General features: G+C 46.0%; 1 long non-coding RNA gene across 7 annotated transcripts in view; it reads right to left on the bottom strand.

Moving 5' to 3' along the window:
- LOC144231622 (uncharacterized) overlaps positions 1 to 11,958 on the bottom strand; it is a 438,506-nt gene extending 426,548 nt beyond the window's left edge. For all 7 annotated transcript variants that reach the window (XR_013335125.1, XR_013335130.1, XR_013335116.1 and 4 more), the window contains exons 1-2: positions 11,434 to 11,958; positions 10,423 to 10,644 (exon numbers count right to left, since the gene is read on the bottom strand). This is a non-coding gene — a long non-coding RNA (uncharacterized LOC144231622). The remainder of the gene's footprint in view (positions 1 to 10,422; positions 10,645 to 11,433) is intronic.
- Positions 11,959 to 16,994: the final 5,036 nt, after the last annotated feature.

Below are 16,994 nucleotides of genomic sequence, written 5' to 3'. Positions count from 1 at the left end.
GAGGCAGACAGAGGGGAAGACACAGACTCCAAAGCAGGCTCCAGGCTCTGAGCTGTCAACACAGAACCTGACGCAGGGCTCGAACTCACAGATCATGAGATCACGACCAGAGCCAAAGTTGGACGCTTAACCGACTGAGCCACCCAGGTGCCCCTAAAACATAAATTCTTTAAAAATATTTTTTAATTAAAAAACTTTTAATAAAGGGCACCTGTGTGGCTCGGTCAGTTAAGCATCTGACTCTGGCTCAGGTTGTGATCTCAGGGTTCGTGAGTTCAGGCCCCGCGTCAGGCTCTGTGCTGACAGCTCAGAGCCTGGAGCCTGCTTCAGATTCTATGTCTCCTTCTCTCTCTGTCCCTCCCCTGCTCGCACTCTGTCTCTGTCTCTCTCTATATATCAGATATGAACGTTAAATTTTTTTTAATTTTTAAAAAAATGTTAATAAAACGAAGTCTTGGTGCATCACGCTTTTGATGTCGAATTTAAAATGTGGCAAATGTTGCTTGAATGATAGCTGTTTATATAACAATTCTGGTTCCAAAGCCCAGTTTTAGTTACTTAGTCAAATGCCTTATTTGGAGTTTAAAAGGATTCTGATTATCTCCCTCATCTCCTTTCATTCTGATCCTTTTTTTTTTTTTTAAATAGTGAGGACACCTGGGTGACTATACCGGTCGAGTGTCTGACTCTTGATTTCAGCTTCGGTCATGATCCTAGGGTCGTAGGACTGAGCCCCACATCATGGATCTTGCTTAAGATTCTCTTTTTCTCTCCCCTCCTCCACCCATCTCCTGCTCAGGCCTCTCTCTCTCCCCTCTCTCTTAAAAAAAAAAAAATTCTCTCTTAAAAAAATGTCACTTTAGAGACAAAGAACTTTTATTGAGGTCTGATGTAATATTTAGATGATTTATTCACGAAAGGTGATCTGCTGATTCAGGCACCTTGTTTTAGGACCCAAATTCTTTCTAACTCATTCATCTCAGCTTTAGCTGATTTTCTAAGACAAAGTCTAAATGTTGCTTTCCATGACAGAGATCCCTGTTTTGATCCTAAGTAAAAGAGAAGCGCTACATTTTCCCCTTTTGTTTTCTTTTGCTCCTCCTAGTCAGCTAAAAGGAGCACGACTCACAACCCATGTCAAAAAGGCCTTACTTCTGGGTGCTTCTGAGTCTATCATCTTGGTAGATCTTGTGTGCACTCCCTTTGCCCTGATCTATCGCTCTGTCTAGATAAGTTATAAAGTCCTGTTTCTCAAAAATTCTTACCCCTCAATACATATCAAGGCAAGGGACTTTTGGAGCTAAAGTCTTTGGCCTCAGGACTTTTTCTTATTCCTTTCCTGGGCCATCCAAGACATTTCCACTAACCCAGGGGAGTACAGGTGAGGCTAAATGGACACTTCCTGAAAGCAAGAATAAATGCACATTAACCGTGAGCGTTTACTGAGCACGTGTGATGTGCCGGACAAAAGAAGCAGATTGTATGCATGGTCTCATGTACTCTTCCCCAAAAGTCTGGTGAGGTTGGTGCCCTTATTGTGCCCATTTTAAAGATGAGGGGACTGAGGCTCAGCTGGATTTATAGGGTATGGACAGAGGATTGAAACTTAGGGACTTTGTTTTCAGTCTACTTCCTGCTTCATGAAGTATCAGTGTGGGAACAAATAAGTGAATGGATTGTTAATAAGAATGTCCCATTTATTTCCTCGGGTTCTGACTCTCAAATGGCTACAAGGCATTCTACTGAGCCTCCCTGACATCCTGTCTTCTGCTCAATTCAACCATGTGATTTCATTGATATCTTTCAGGAAGCCAAGGTTGGTTAATATCATTTTCACTGGAAATTAAGATTTAAAAAAAAAAAAGTCAGGATATCTACCCTAACGGACTGCATTTTCCCCGTGACTATCCGCCTAGTCATAGTTTGTGCTCTCCAGTTCCTAAGTCTCTCTTCTGCCCTCTTCAGACTGCCTGGGTTTGAATCTCTGCTCTAGCGTTTACTCACAGATTGTAGCCACATTATCTGACCTCCTTGTGCTGTGGTTAACCTCCTGTGCAGGACGTAAATAAGAACGGTATCCTTCTGATTGGGCTGCTGTGAGGACTGAGTGATTAACGTACCTGAGTGCTTAGAGGAAAGTCATAGGATGAAGATCTCTCCATCCTGTAGCATGTCCCTGCTACATGGGGGTAGCAGTGCATGACATTGGTACCCCCTCTGGAAACAAGATCCAACATCTTGATGCCCTTTGTGAATGACAGAGTGGACCACACAGCCTTCCTACCTCTCCCTTCTACTCTCCCCACCCTGACTTCCATGTGGCCATTTTGCACAGAAATAAAATATTCCAGGGTCGCCTGGGTGGCCCAGTGGGTTAAGCGCCCCACTCTTGATTTCAGCTCAGGTCATGATCTCACATGTTCGTGAGTTTGAGCCCCACTGTTAGTGCAGAGACTGCTTGGGATTCTCTCTCTCTCTCTCTCTCTCCCTCTCTCTCACCCTCTCTCTGTCCCTCCCCCTCTCCCAGAAATAAATAAATAAAACATTTTTTAAGTTTAAAAAATAAAATAAAATAAAACAATGAAATAAAATGCTCCACTGGGCAATGAAACTAAGCTAAAATGTTTGAAAAGGCGTCACCTCCGGGTGTTGGCTGAGCCTTCTGCAATCACAACGTTCTATGCTTTAAATCCTGTCCTGCACACCGGGAGCTGTCTCCGGCAGCTCCCTCTGCCCACCTGCAGCGCGCACATCTTTTTATTGCACGCCCAGGTGTAGCTCATTTGCTGGGGAGCAGGCCTCTATGCTGATAAGGCACAAAAAATGAGCTACAGAGAAATCGTCCAGCCATATGTCCTTCTGCCTTATCTGCAAATCCCAGTATCAGCAGTTTTATTGAGGCTGTTTGGGCCACTTCATTCTCTTATCCTCACCAACAAATGCCCTTGTTCAGTCATTTTGGGGGGCTCCTTCAGGAAGATACACCAATAATGTAGTATCTATTTTTTTAATTGGCATATCAATTAAGATGCGCTTCCATTGTTTACATAATTATCAGATTTGTCCCCGATGTTAACCAAAGAAATGCAGATTAAAGCAAAGCTTTTTTTAGAACGATAATGAACCCAGTGCTAACGCCGTCATATGTATTTGGGGCTGTCTAAATCACCACAATACCTTTCTGCAAGGGCTTTAGCGATATATATCAAGGGCCTTACAAATACTTCCGACTCCATATTCTACTTTTAAGACTCTACCCTAAGGAAATGATCCTGTAGATAAAAGCTTTATGCCCCAAGATGTTCCTATCAGTGTTCTTTACCATAGCAAAGCAATGATAAAATTTAATCTTTTTTTTTTTTTTTTGAGGAAGGGAGGAGGGGCAGAGGGGGAGGAAAATTGAAAATCTCAGGCAGGTTCCATGGTCAGCACGGAGCCCAATTTTACAACTATGAAGAGATCCTGACCTGAGCCAAAATCAAGAGTCAGAGGCCCAACCAACTGAACCACCCAGCTGCCTCTAAAAGCTTAAACATTTTTAAAGGAAATGGTTAAATGGGCTTTTCATCATCACTTAAGAGAATATTTTTATAGTCACTTAAAATTACGCTTTCAATTATGCCACTGATTTTTGTAATACAGTGTTACATTTTTAAAAAGTGGAACACAAATGCATGCAGATAGCATAATTAGAAGTGAATAAAACAAAACCTTTTCTTTGAAAGAAAGATGAGAAAATATAAAGACACAAATGAATGAATGTGATTATGGTAAGTCCAGAGTCTTGTAAGGGCAAACAAGTTTCCAGATTTGGACTGGAGGGGCCAGGGAAGCCTCTCAGAGAACCTCAAATATGAACAAAAGTTAGCCAGGGAAGGACTACTCAAGACAGGGGCAGCTGGGTGGCTCAGTTCATTGGGCGCTTCAGCTCAGGTCATGATCTTGCAGTTTGTGGGTTCAAGCCCCACATCGGGCTCTGTGCTGACAGCTCAGAGCCTGGAGCCTGCTTCAGAATTTGTGTTTCCCTCTCTCTCTGCCCCTGCCCTACTCATGCTCTGTCTCTCTCTCTCTCTTTCTCTCAAAAATAAACAAACATTTAAAAATTAAAAAAAAAAAAAAAACTACTCAAGGCAGAGGAAACAGCACATGCAAAGGTCCTGAGAGGAAATGAACGATAAGTAGGAATTACTGAGGAATTACTGTTCAGGGCTGACTACATCTCAAACAGACTTCTTTTGAGGTTTACACTCCTATCTAGAACCAGGAACTAAAATTCCCTTGTGTATAATAAGGATTAATTTCATCCTCTGAAAAGAAAGCTTACAACTGAAAATCTGATTGGCAGGTGATAGGGAAGGGTGGTAATAATAATATTTATCTCTCAAGGTTGTTGTGGTGCAAAGAATTATTGCACTTAAGCACTTAAAACAGGGCTGGAAAACGGCCAATACGCACTTGAAAAGACACTCGATATTATTAGCCATCAGGGAAATGCAAATCAAAACCACAATGAGATACTACTTCACACCACTAATGTGAGTATAATAAAGAGTATATAGATAAATACAGGTGTTGTCGAGGCTGTGGAGAAACTGGAACCCTCATATACCGCTGGTGGGATGTAAAACGGTGCCGCTGCTTTGAAAAATAGTTTGGAAGCTTCTCGAATAGTTAAACATAGAATTACCATATGATCCAGCATTTCCAGTCTCACCTATGTATTTTCATACACATATATATGTATGTGTACGTATATATTTACACACTTACCCAAAAGAAATTAAAACATACATCCACACAAAAATTTGCACGGTAATGTTCATTACAGCATTATTCAGAATAGTAAAAAAGTGGAAACAACCCAAATGTCCCTCAGCAAATAAAGAGATCAATAAAACGTGATTGAGCCATACAGTGGCATATTACACAGCAATAAAAAGTAAGGTGCTAATACGTGCCACAATATTGAACACAATATGCTAAGTGAAAGAGGCTGTCCCAAAGGACCAGACACTGTGTGATTCCACTGATATGAAATGAACAAAATAAACAAATCCACGCAGACAGAAAGTAGAGTAGTGCTTGCCTAGCACTGGGCATTGAGGGAAGATAGCCGAGTAACTGCCAACAGGTATGGGGTTTCTCTTGAGGGTGATGAAAATGTTCTAAAAGTAATCACTGTGATACTTGCATAATCATGCAAATATACTAATAACCACTGAACAAAGTACTTTAAATAGTACGGTATGTAAATTTCATTTCAATAAATTTATTATTTAAAAAAAAGGATAGGTGCATGGGCATGTAGTGTGTGCTTAATACTAGCTAGTATCATCATTATCCAATAACTATTTCTTAAATACCCCCTTTCTAAATTTTTAACATTTATTTATTTTTGAAAGACAGAGTGAGACAGAGTGTGAGCAGGGGAGGGGCAGAGAGAGAAGGAGACACAGAATCTAAAGCAGTTTCCAGGCTCTGAGCTGTCATCATAGAGCCTGATGTAGGGCGTGAACCCATGAACCTGAGCCGAAGTCAGACACCTAACCGACTGACCCACCCAGGCGCCCCTTAAATAGTTCCTTTCAAAAGATGAAGTTTTTCCTTGTAATTAGAGCTGTAAATAGACTGGGCAATTGTCTAAATGGGACATGATAAGCTCAAAGGCCTTCAAGGACCAGGCAGAAGCCAGAAAGGAGCTGTAAGTTAGTGGAGTGGGCTCAGCGTAAGGAGTGGTGGGGGCTGAAGCAAGGTGAAAAGCTCGAGGCTCTTCTGAAGCAGCGGCTGCCCTCAGCCTCCATCCACATGAGAAGGCAAGCCCAGGATTAGCAAAGCTGGCTTTTCGAGGGAAGCAGAAACTCAGACTTGTATGTGTAATCTATTGGCTTTTAAGCGTTGGCACCTATTTCCAAATGTCATCAATGCTGAGAAGGTCAAAATCTGCATGTGAGCCAACATATCAGCAGGCAGGCGCTGGTCCTCAAGCCGGTTTGCTCTCTCGGCTGGAAGTACTTCAGCATGACTCCCAAAATGATCCCTGAACCCCCACCTCACCATCCCTTCCCCACCAAAGCCAGGTTCTCCCCTCACTGCCTTTGCCAGAATTCACCCAAGCTACAAAGAGAGACAGAGGAATTCATACCTAAATCCAGAGTCCCAAAACATTCTCACAGAAGCTAAAGTAAGGGCAGGGTGGTGATGAGAGGGCTTGGGGTACACCGGTTTTGATTCCTAATCTAATTAGAGAGCCCTATAACAGAGTCTTTGTTCAAAGACCAAATTTAATTTACAATCAAATATCTCCAGCGAAGCCAGTTTTTATTAATTTCCAGCACAACATTCAGTTATACCCTCCAGAACCTCAATATGTTCTTATTTAGTGTTGAATCCTCTAATGCATTAAAATTAATTACTTCAGTCTTATGGCAAACTGTCTATAGCCAGCTTCTGAGGTGGGCACCCCATGCCTCTCCCCCCACCTGGTTAGCTGGGGAGGTGTCAATATAATTATTGAAGGGGTTGAAAGGTAAAGGGCAAGGAAGGGGAAAGGAAATGAGCCTGCAATTATGTACTACAGAGAAGCAGGTGGCATCCCTTGCATAAATTATTATTTATCCATGGAATTCCCCTCTGCCTCTTACCAAATCAACCCTTTAAAAAAAAAAAAAAAAAGTCTTTGTTGGGCCTGTGAAGTTCCCTGGCCAGTTCCCAACATCTACTCCCTCCCCCCAACCCTCCCCGCAGACAGAGGAATGAGAGTGCTAATGCCAAGATGGCCCACAGACGGCAGCAAGAGTTTCCAAAGGCACTGATGGGGTTTGGACGGAGGGGCACAGAGGGGAGTCCGCCTTACCTCGCAGACTGGAGGCCGGGTGCAGTGACTGCCTGGTTGTGCAAGCAGAAAGCAATGGCCAGAGTCACCAACCTGTGCATCATCCCCAGAAATAAGACCTACAGGAGGAGGGCGCCCACCTAGATGCCAGCTAAGGCACACGTCTTGGGAGGTATGATGCATTCTCACCCTGAACCCTCGAATAAGCCCCTGAGGTAGGTGACAGCCTTCCAATTTGAGAAAAGGAAGAAATGGGAAGCTCCCAGGCGGAGGACCCTGCGAAGCTTAACCACAGGGCAGCTCTCGTTTCTGAGGATGTGTGTTCCCATTCAGCTCTACGGGGCAGACACGGTTGTCACCACTTTCTACAGAAACTGGGGAGGCAGAGGCACATCTCAGGGAAGTGATTCTTCCAAGGCTCCATATCCAAAGTCAGTGCCAGAATTTGAACCTGACCTAACATGGCTCACAGGACTGCCAGCGTTAGAGGATTGTCAGGCCAGGTTCTCGCCTCTGTCCACCACTTCTTCCTCCACCCTCAGCCCCTCACCGACACAAGTCTGCAAGCCTACCAACACAAGCAAAAATGTGGCTAATCTGCCTTACAAAACTTTCCAGGCAGACAGACAGACAGACAGAGAGAAAGAGTGTGTTCTTTACCAAGCTCTCTGGAGGGCAAGGACTCGTCCTTTTATAGGTATTCATTGTCTTAACACTAGTGTTCTCTTTGACACCCAAATGTCTTTGGCCCTATGCACCAGGGAAGGGACAGCAGTGAGAGGTAAAGGGCTCTATTTGACTCCTCCAGCGTTTCCCAAAGGAAACTTGCCCTGATCAGCAGCACCGGCGGGGGCTAAGAAACAGCAAGCCCCCGGTCCCAGTGTGGCTGGGACTCGAAAGTAGAGGAGATATGGGCAAGGCTGTGGAATCAGGACGTGCCACGGGACCCCATCTCTACTACTGTCTGTGTGAATCTGAGCAAGTCTTCGGGACACCTCCCATTTCCCATCTGTAAAATGGAATACTAATCTACACTTCATAGGGTGGCTGTGGAGATTTAAGGAGACCTCACAGTGGCTGTCTAACATTGGTGACTCACAGTTAGAGATGAGGCAGTTTGCATCATGGCCAAGTTCATACAGAGAAAGAGACAGAGACAGAGAAACAGAGAGAGAGGATTCATAAAACCATACTTAGCAATATTCCTCAGTGGCTTTGATATTTTTGATGCTAGTCCATTTCTGTGAAAAATGTTGATCACAACCAATTACACTGATTTTACCCTGTAAAGGGTCATCACTTGCCATGGGAAAACTCTGGCATCGTGAGCATCTCCCAGCCTGGCACCTATCACCATATTCCCACACCTGCACCTCCCTCCTCTCTTCAGTTCTGGTAGGATTTTCCTCTGGGTGCATTTGTAGAATTATGAGAGCTGCAGGAGGTGGTGTTTAAAGCTGTTATGAACCTTAGTTTGGTTTTTATTTTATTGCTTTTGTCTTTTGGTCAGTGAGACCAATCTACTTATCTGGACTGGCTCTTGTCTTCACCTCCCTCACTCCAACCATCTGAGATCTCACCTATCGTCAAGGACATGTGAACGAGGCCACGTGTCAGTGGAACTGAAGCAAGGAAGAATTCTCAAAGCTCCTCTCTCTCCTTTGATTAAAACAGGTCTGGGGGCGCCTGCATGGCACAGTTGGTTAAGCATGTCCGGCTCTTCATTTCAGCTCAGGTCCTGATCTCACGTTCATGAGATCGAGCCCCCAGTTGGGCTCTGCCCTAGAGCCTGCTTGGCATTCTCTCTCTCCCTCTCTCTCTGCCCCTCCCCCACTCGTGTGTGTGTGTGTGTGTGTGTGTGTGTGCACGCGCGCACGCACTCGCGCCTGAGCACGTGCATTCACTCTCTCTCTCAAAATAAATAATAAATCAACTTTTAAAAAAAGGCAAATGGTCATCCATACTTAAAAAACAAACTTTGCTGGGCTGGGTATGCCTCCTTTGGAAGTTCCTTCTTGTTGCCAAGGGCCCACCACTCACCAGGGACCATGCTAGACAGACGCTGTGCACCACGGACTCTGTGAATGGCGGCTCTAGCATTGTGCAATATGTTGACTTTCTCGGCAGATGCAGACGCAAATCAGGCATCATCTGCCCCCGACCCCACAAGCTTCTGCTCAAGGAGTCAGCTATGAAAACCCACCAAAGCCATACACTGTTAGATTTCTTATCACAAAAGAATGAGGGAATGGTCAAGATGCTCGAGGGAAGGCGGAAATCATCAGGAAAAGCTCCTGCAAGACTATCCATCAGCTGGATTACGAAAACCTAAAAGCAGAGACCTTAGACTGGCAGCCCGAGGGCTGAATCTATCTCACCGACCTGTTTTGTTTCTACATATATTTTTTAAAATCAGTTGCCAACATTTTAAAACCAGAGTTTCTACCTCTCCCTGAGGAATCAGAAGACCCACGCTGAAGGGGCTGTGTAGCAGCTGCCTAGCTCACACGGGCACATGTTCTGCTGTTTGGTACAGTCCCCACCACTCCCTATTGCATTCCCCTTTTACATTCCCTGCTGGGCCCCTGTAGGCGTCGGAGTTAGCAACGCTTGAACTAAAATCTGATAGGAAGAAATGTGGGCTAGAAGTCAGAGTTTCCAAATCTGGATGTCTGTCTGTGCTCTGAAGGAAACATTTTTCCAGTGTCCAGGCCAGCTTGCCAGGGCACGAAGGCAGAGGCAGATTTCAGCACAAGCCTCTTGTGGCCTGGGATCAAGGCCATCCCTTGCACTCCAGGTCTCTTAGGACCACTCCCTGCTGGTCAGCCCCTGGACAGCCCATGGGTCCACCCAAAGGACAGCAATTCTAACACAATGCCTTGGTTTGTCTTAAGTAAGAACAATACATAATTCTGCCTTACAGAACTTCCAGGATTTTGCTCTTTCTGGACGAACAGGTCTATAAGATGGCTTATGCTTAGAATAATAAGTCCCGTAGCAGTTGGAGTCAGGAGAGGGGTGGGTTAGGAATTAGCCACCAACATTAGGTAATCTCTTTGTGATGCCAGACCTCACTTTTTCATCTGTCCAATGACAAGCTTGTATTAGTCCGCCATTTTTCATGCTTGATGAAGTGATAGAGGATATAGATGTGATGCGATTCTCTGTGGAGCACCATGAAATAGGGATAGATTAAACTTAAAATAGCTCAATAAATAATTTTCTGCTAAATCAAGGATCCATACCAACAACTGCTAACATTCACTAAGTGCGAGCCGGGCACAAGACTCTGTATAAAATGCATTATCTCATTTGGTTCTTACAGCATCTTCAGTAAGATAGGCATTATAGTTCTGGTAGTCCAATTTTACAGATGAGAAGAGTGAGGTTCAGGGAGGTCATGTGACTTGCCAGATTTAGCAAGCAGTCATGACAGAAGAGGTGCCCGGGGCAAGCTGATTCCACATCTTCTCATATACAGATTCCTACATAGCCAAAAAGTAATTGGAAAAGCCTACCCGTTAGATTTCTCACCCAGTGGCATGTGAACATGCATCCATTCTCTGTAGGAGGATTAACTAATCACTCACCCAGACTTGATTCCCGACTTGTGACATTTGTAGTCTTGTCAGAAGACTAAGCCCATCGCTGAAGAGAAGAGAAGGGAAGACCCATCGCTGATGACTAGAAAAGGCCACAGTGAGTCCATATTAGCCAGGCATCCCCTTGAACCCACTCGGAGAACACACTTGTTTCCAACCACTTAAGTAGATGTTCTCCAATACTGCTTCCGGCTCCAAACTTTGATGATTCTGTAAGATGATCATGGGGTAGGGTAAGTAAGTAAGGGGAGACTCCACAGAGAAAATAGGGCTTTTGCTGGGTCCCGAAAGAAAGGTAATTCTTAGATAAATCCAGAAGAGGCAGTAAGACAAGAGAACTGTCTGAACAAAAGTGCTGAGGTGGAGGCTGGCTTGTCACTCAGAGTGACTATAAATAATCTGTTTCTCTGACATGCGGGTTTGGTGGAAAAAAGAGTAAGAGTAGGTGGCGAGCAGCTGCACGAGGGCCTAGAATGCCGAGCCCAAAACATGGAGCCTCCTCTCATCCATTGGAAGCCACTGAAGACTTCCAAATGAAGAAGCGAATGAATCGGTGTGCAAGGATAAATGGATTGTGAGACTAGGAACAATTAGGAGTCCACTGCAAGATGATTCCAGCAGCTACATGTAGTGACGTGTAGGAGGAAGAGTGAGGGGAAGGGGGGAACAAACTGGAGAGGTGAGAATGACCTCAGCAGAATGTGGAGCTACACCAGGTATTCCCAACCTGACACACCTTTCTGTTATGGGGCTGTGCTGGGCACCCCAGGACATTCCATAGTAAGCCCCACCCCTTTGTAACAACTCAAAATGTCTCCAGACTTTGCCAAAGATCCCCTGGGGGGTAAAATCACCTCCAGTTAAGAGTCATCATTTTATGAGAATCAAAAGAGCAATCATTTCCCAAAGCCATCAGTTCCCCTCTAGAGAGAGTAGCAAAGTCAAGAAGGAAAATGGGAAAGGGGTCATCGGCTTTGGTGATCAGAGGTCACTAGGTACCTTCAAGAAAGCTCCTTCTGTGGGGCGCCTGGGTGGCTCCGTCGGTTAAGCCTCCAACTCTTGATTTCTGCTCAGGTCATGATTTCCAGGTTTGTGAGTTCAAGCCCCACAACAGGCTCTGCGCTGACTTCTCATGGAGCCTGCTTGGGGTTCTGTCTCCCTTTCCCTGCCCCTCCCCCCAAAAACATAAAATTTAAAAAAGAAAAGAAAGAAAAAAGAGAGGTCCTTCTGTAACCAAGTCCATTTGAAAGGACTTACAGAAAGAAGAGACAATCTAAAAGGAGAACAAAGGTGAGCTACCCGCAGAAAGTCAGAAGCCTTGGTCTGGGACTTCCACAAACCCACAAAAGAAACAAGCTCCCATTCCCACTGGCTTCCAGAGGAAGGTCAGAGATTAAACAGCCCAAATCCTCCCTTAGAGAGTCTCCTTTGCAGTCACCTCCACCTCCAACCCAGCTAGGGTCCATCCTGGGGACAGATGTCGCCCAAAAGGACCATAGCAAAGACAGGCCAAGTGAGTGCCAAAGTGTGGAAACTTCTGAGATTGGTTGAGAGTTAGCACTTACAGAACAATAAACCGAGCCTTTGAAGAGGCTAAACAAAGGAACCATTTGTCTACTCCAGCAGCTACAAAGGAGGCAGGCTCACAGAGCACTGAGGAGTCAAAGAATGCCAAGCTGGAGACGAGACCAGGCTTTACTGGGTCCAACCCAGGACCCTCCGCCAGGATCTGAAGTCAGTGGGTAAGAGAGCGACGAAATGTACTCAACACAACGCAGGAAATGTAGGCTCTAGGGTTTTAAGTTAAAAACATCTATTTTGTTTTCCTTTCTCGGTTGCTTTAAGCTGTGCTATATAAAGGTGGGGAGAGGGAGACAACATAAAAAAAAACATGCATTTTTTTTAAAAAGCACAAAGATTTTCATCAGTGCCTTTTTTGTGACCATACCTGTGAATTAATGATTGGCTGGATTTCATTGACTCGTCTGCTGCAGAGCTTTCCTGTGTTCCTCTCACAGGGTTGTCGGTTAAATGGCAGTTAAGACCTTCCCCTTCCTTTAACATTCCCTGGCCAGCTTGGGTTTGAACCTCATGGCCCTTCTTTCAAAATGATCTTGCTGCTGGAGAAATATATTTATCATGTTCCCCTCTCTCCTCCCTCCTCAACAGGCCCCACATGACCTCAAGAGGTTTTGAAATTACAGACCAGCTATCGAGAGGGGCTTTTTGTCTCGCTCCTAAACTGGAGTTGGTTGGATCACCGGGGTCCAGTTTCTGTCTATTATTAGTCACTTCTCTTACCTGTCAAAGATCAACTCCCCCTATAGGAAACTTTTTGAGGGGTGGGGAGAGGAGATATTCAAAGAAGAGGGGAAGGTGGGGACTGGCGTTATGTTCTGCGAGTCACACATTCTGAATCTCTCCTTTTGTGTCTCTGGAAAGAATGGAGAAAGTTGGGTGAAATTGCTCATTCTTTCTTACACATCTTTCTTTTTTCCTAAGCATGAAAGTGGCGCTCACAAAGTCTCTGTGAGAATATGATTTGTGAGAATCAACGACTCTTATTTGTACCATCCTAGAGGAAAGAATGTTCTCTGCAGTGACACAGTGTTCTCTTCCAGGAGGCAATCTCAGTGAACTGTTTCCCCACAGTCCCAACCCTGTGGGCCATCACAGAACCGCTGATCTGAAGACCTGCCTCTTCTTAGAAACCCAGCAACACCCTAAAAAAGGGGAGACACGGCCTTAGCGTGCCTCTAGGCCAGCAAACCAGGAATGCCTGGCCAATAGACACCTTCTCTTAACCTGCAAAAGGAAGTAGAGAGACCAAAGTTGTCCCTTAAAAAGCGTCCTTAACAGATAAACCCCAACAGCTATCTCTGGCTGATCAGGATTACAAACTTTTGGTTCTCTTATTCCTTTGTTTTCCTATGTTACAATTTTTCTTTCACAATGAGCATGAATCGCTTTGGTCATCTCCAAAGATATTATCTGTTTTAATCTCTCCAGCCCTTTTCAACCCAGCAAATGTCTACTCTAGGTCAAGTGGTTCTTAAAAGTTACTGAAAGACAGTGAAGTCCCTTAACCCGGCTGAGATCTGATTTTTCCATTTCCTTGGCTGTAAAATGAGATGGCCCCTACTTCGTTCCGAGGCACAAAATAACTCCAAGCTGTTACTTGAAAGTAACACCCCAGGTGATGTCACCAGCCTGGGGGAGTTGAGTCCCAAACCCACAGGCAGCTCTCTGCGGGGGGGTGCACACGTCCTTAACCTTCCCGCACGAGGCTGCCATAATTCAGTAGTCAGACATGAAGACAGGGCATATTTTGATTTCACTCATATGTGGTATTTAAGATACAAGACAGATGAACATAAGGGAAGGGAAGCAAACATAATATAAAAAGAGAGAGGGAGGTGAACCGTAAGAGACTCTTAAATACAGAGAACAAACTGAGGGTTGCTAGCAGGTGTTGGGTGAGCGGAGAAGGGCTCAAGGCGGGAGGGGCATTAAGGGAGACATTGGTTGGGATGAGCACTGGGTGTTGCATGTAAGTGATGAATCACTAAATTCTATACCTGGAAAAACATAATAAATATATTTTGATTTTTTTTTTAAAAAGGTAGGGCATTTTGCCGTCTTTAACAGCTTTCGAAAACTACCCTCGAGTTCAGGCTAAACCTACTTTTGCTGTCATTCTTTGATGGGTTGGATGGCTGGCTTTGTGTTTTGTTGTTTTTGTTTATGTGTGTCCTGTGGCCTGTAGTCAGTTAGCCTCCAGCAGAGCAAAGCCTAAAGTGCTAGATTCCTGGGAAGCCACCCTAAGAGGCCTCTTCCAGGAAGGATCTCCTGTTGCCAAATTTCCTGAGGATAGACCTAGGTGGCCAGGCATTGCCAAGCATCCTTCTCATCAGAAAAAGAAACCTACTGGAAATATTCACCTACTAAGCATACAGTGTGAATTTCCGACACGTTCACTGCAAGCTTTATTGCCCAGTCTTTTGGGTATGAAAACATTTTATCAAAATGTTCCTTTACACTTTTCTCCAGAGGAATCCCAAATGCCCCTCCCCCATCACTATCAAAACATTTGGCTCTTGTTCACCAGCCCTATTTTTGGGGAAAAAAAACTTTTTATAATAACAAAATCCAAATCCCCCTCCCCTTCCACTGCGCCTCGCCTTCCCCAATAAATCCAGTGTCTTGGTTTAAAAATTGGTGGTTAGGAGATGATGGGTTTCTAAGAAGTGCGAGCTAAAGCTTGTTTCACTGCTTTAGAGTTTCGTCGGACATTTTTTTCCGTGTCTGTACTTGTTAATTGTTCTGCATTTTCCATAAATAGCATCAGTTCTCCATAGGGTGATACTCGTTGTCAATAAGTAGTGATGGATTTATTTTCACCACTGCTTAGGCGATTCAAGAGCTGCTTCTGAACCACTTTTCCTTCCAATTTCTCTCCCTTCCTCTCCTTTGCAATCGGCCTGGAGTCGGTAAGGAGGGCTGGAAATTCTTTTCAAGGAGCCGCCCCATCCTACGCCCCGAAAGAAACCCCGGGGATCCGGACGCCCCTGCCCCCACCCACCTCCCTGCCTCGGTTGGCATCCGGACGCGGTGATCTCGGCTGCCAGTAGAGGGCACACTTACTTTACTTTCGCAAACCCGAGCGCGGGTGTAGCCTGGGGAGGGGGCGGGGGGAAGACGCTTTGCAGCAAAACCTCGACTAGGGATTGGTCGGTCCCCGAGTTTGCGGCAAAGGCCTGGCGGCCGGAGTAATTTGCAACCTTTAAAGCTGTATTGCGCTGTGCGCTCTTTTTGGAGAAGTTCCTACTCATTTAACAATTGAAAGTTGCGCTGCAAGCTCAACGGGTGATAATTTACCTCAAACACAAACACGCTACGCAAGATCTCCTCCTCCCCTTCTCCCCGAATTTTCTCCTGTTGGGGGGGGGAGTTTACCTAAAATGCTTTTGGATGAGGGACCACGGTTGGGAAGATTGCCTTTGTTTTTCGTCCCCTAGTATAACGAAAAAAAGCAGATCCCGAAGGAATCGGAGGTAGATATTGAATAGAGATTAATTTAGGGAGCGAATAAGTCATGTGTCGCATTGAGCAACATTCTGAGTTGATGTGTACAAGAAATGTTCATAGATGTACGCGGATTATACATAAGCACTTTCACTGTGTTGTTAAAAAAAATTTAGTCAGTGAAGTAGGAAATTAATGCTTAAAATTTGCCAATTTTTAATTGGCCCAAGACCTACTAAAAAGGCATGGAAGTAATATTTGACTCCTCTACTTTGATCAGAATCGATGCTTGTGTGTGTGCGTGTGCGTGTGTGTGTGTGTGTGTGCAGGATCTCAATTCCAATAATAAAGAAGAAAGAACACCCGTGAAGGAAGTAAGTGTCCAATTTGCCTGAGGAGGAAAGAGTTAACGGTCTTCTTCAGCAGGGTCTCTGCAAACTCCCAGGGCAGGGTACGCAAGCTCGCCTGCTCTCCCCTTCCTGGGAACTCTATTCCCAGGCTTGCGCCCTCCTCCCCAAAATTCTCTCGTCTGGCGCCTTTGATTTCCCCCAAACCTGGAACCCCCAGACGGGTGCAAACCAGCGCCACGGGGCGCAAAGAGGATTTGCCTCTTTTCTGAAACCTGGCTGCGGAATTGGGAACACCGGGGCGGGGTGGGGGGGGGCGTGCTGCGGGTGCAGACCCGTGGGGACAGGACCGGGGAGGGTCCCCTGTGGCGCGCACCCACAACCGCGCTCCTCCCAGACCCCGGTTCCGGAACACGCAGAAAAGATCTCAGGGATTATTAGCACGTCCTGGGGGAAAAGCCGGCTCCTGCCGAGCCCACTGCAGGTCTGCGTGGGCGGGGCGGGGGCTGGAGGGGGTTGCCTGCTGCTTTGACAGCAAATTGGGGAATTCATTCGGGGTAGAAGGTATCCAATCGCGATCGATAGCTGTGCGCATATAAGGCACAACACCCCCGACAAATGCAATGGGTGTTTGTTCATAACGCAATCTCCAAGTATACGTGGCAGTGGGTTGCTGAGTTATTTTAATATTCCAGGCATCATTCTCCTCCTTATACCTCTTAGTGTTTGTCCCCATCGACACACACTCGGGGCGCGAGCCCATCCATACCCCCCTTCTTCCCTCCTGTCTTCATAGGATTTATTTTCCNGAGGCGCCCGTCCAGGGACGTGCGTGGCGGGGCGGTGGGTACACGTCGCGTTCGGTGTTGAAGGCTCAGCTGTTCCGCCTGCGACGATTTAGGCGCGCGAGCCAAGCATGCGGGTTGTCCAGCCGAGCGCGGCGCCGGAGGAGCCGCGGAGAAAGGGAGACGGGGCTTGAGCCGCAGCAAAAGAAAATGGTAGGCGCGCGCCCTCGGTTCGGGCTGCGCTCCGACTGTTTACATCCGACCGCTCTGCGCACTGGAGCGCCAGGCGGCCGGGGCCCAGTCTCCTCCCCGCACCCCCTCCCAGCCAGGCCCCGGCAGGAGCACCCCTCCCCGGTTCCCAAAGCGGAGGGCGGGGGAGAGAGAAAAAAGATCCTCTCTCTCC

The sequence above is a fragment of the Crocuta crocuta genome, unplaced genomic scaffold, assembly GCF_008692635.1.
Source record: "Crocuta crocuta isolate KB4526 unplaced genomic scaffold, BGI_CrCroc_1.0 scaffold260, whole genome shotgun sequence".
Lineage (NCBI taxonomy): Eukaryota > Metazoa > Chordata > Mammalia > Carnivora > Hyaenidae > Crocuta > Crocuta crocuta.
Note: the sequence above shows the minus strand (reverse complement) of the source record. Positions and strands in the feature narration are given on the sequence as shown.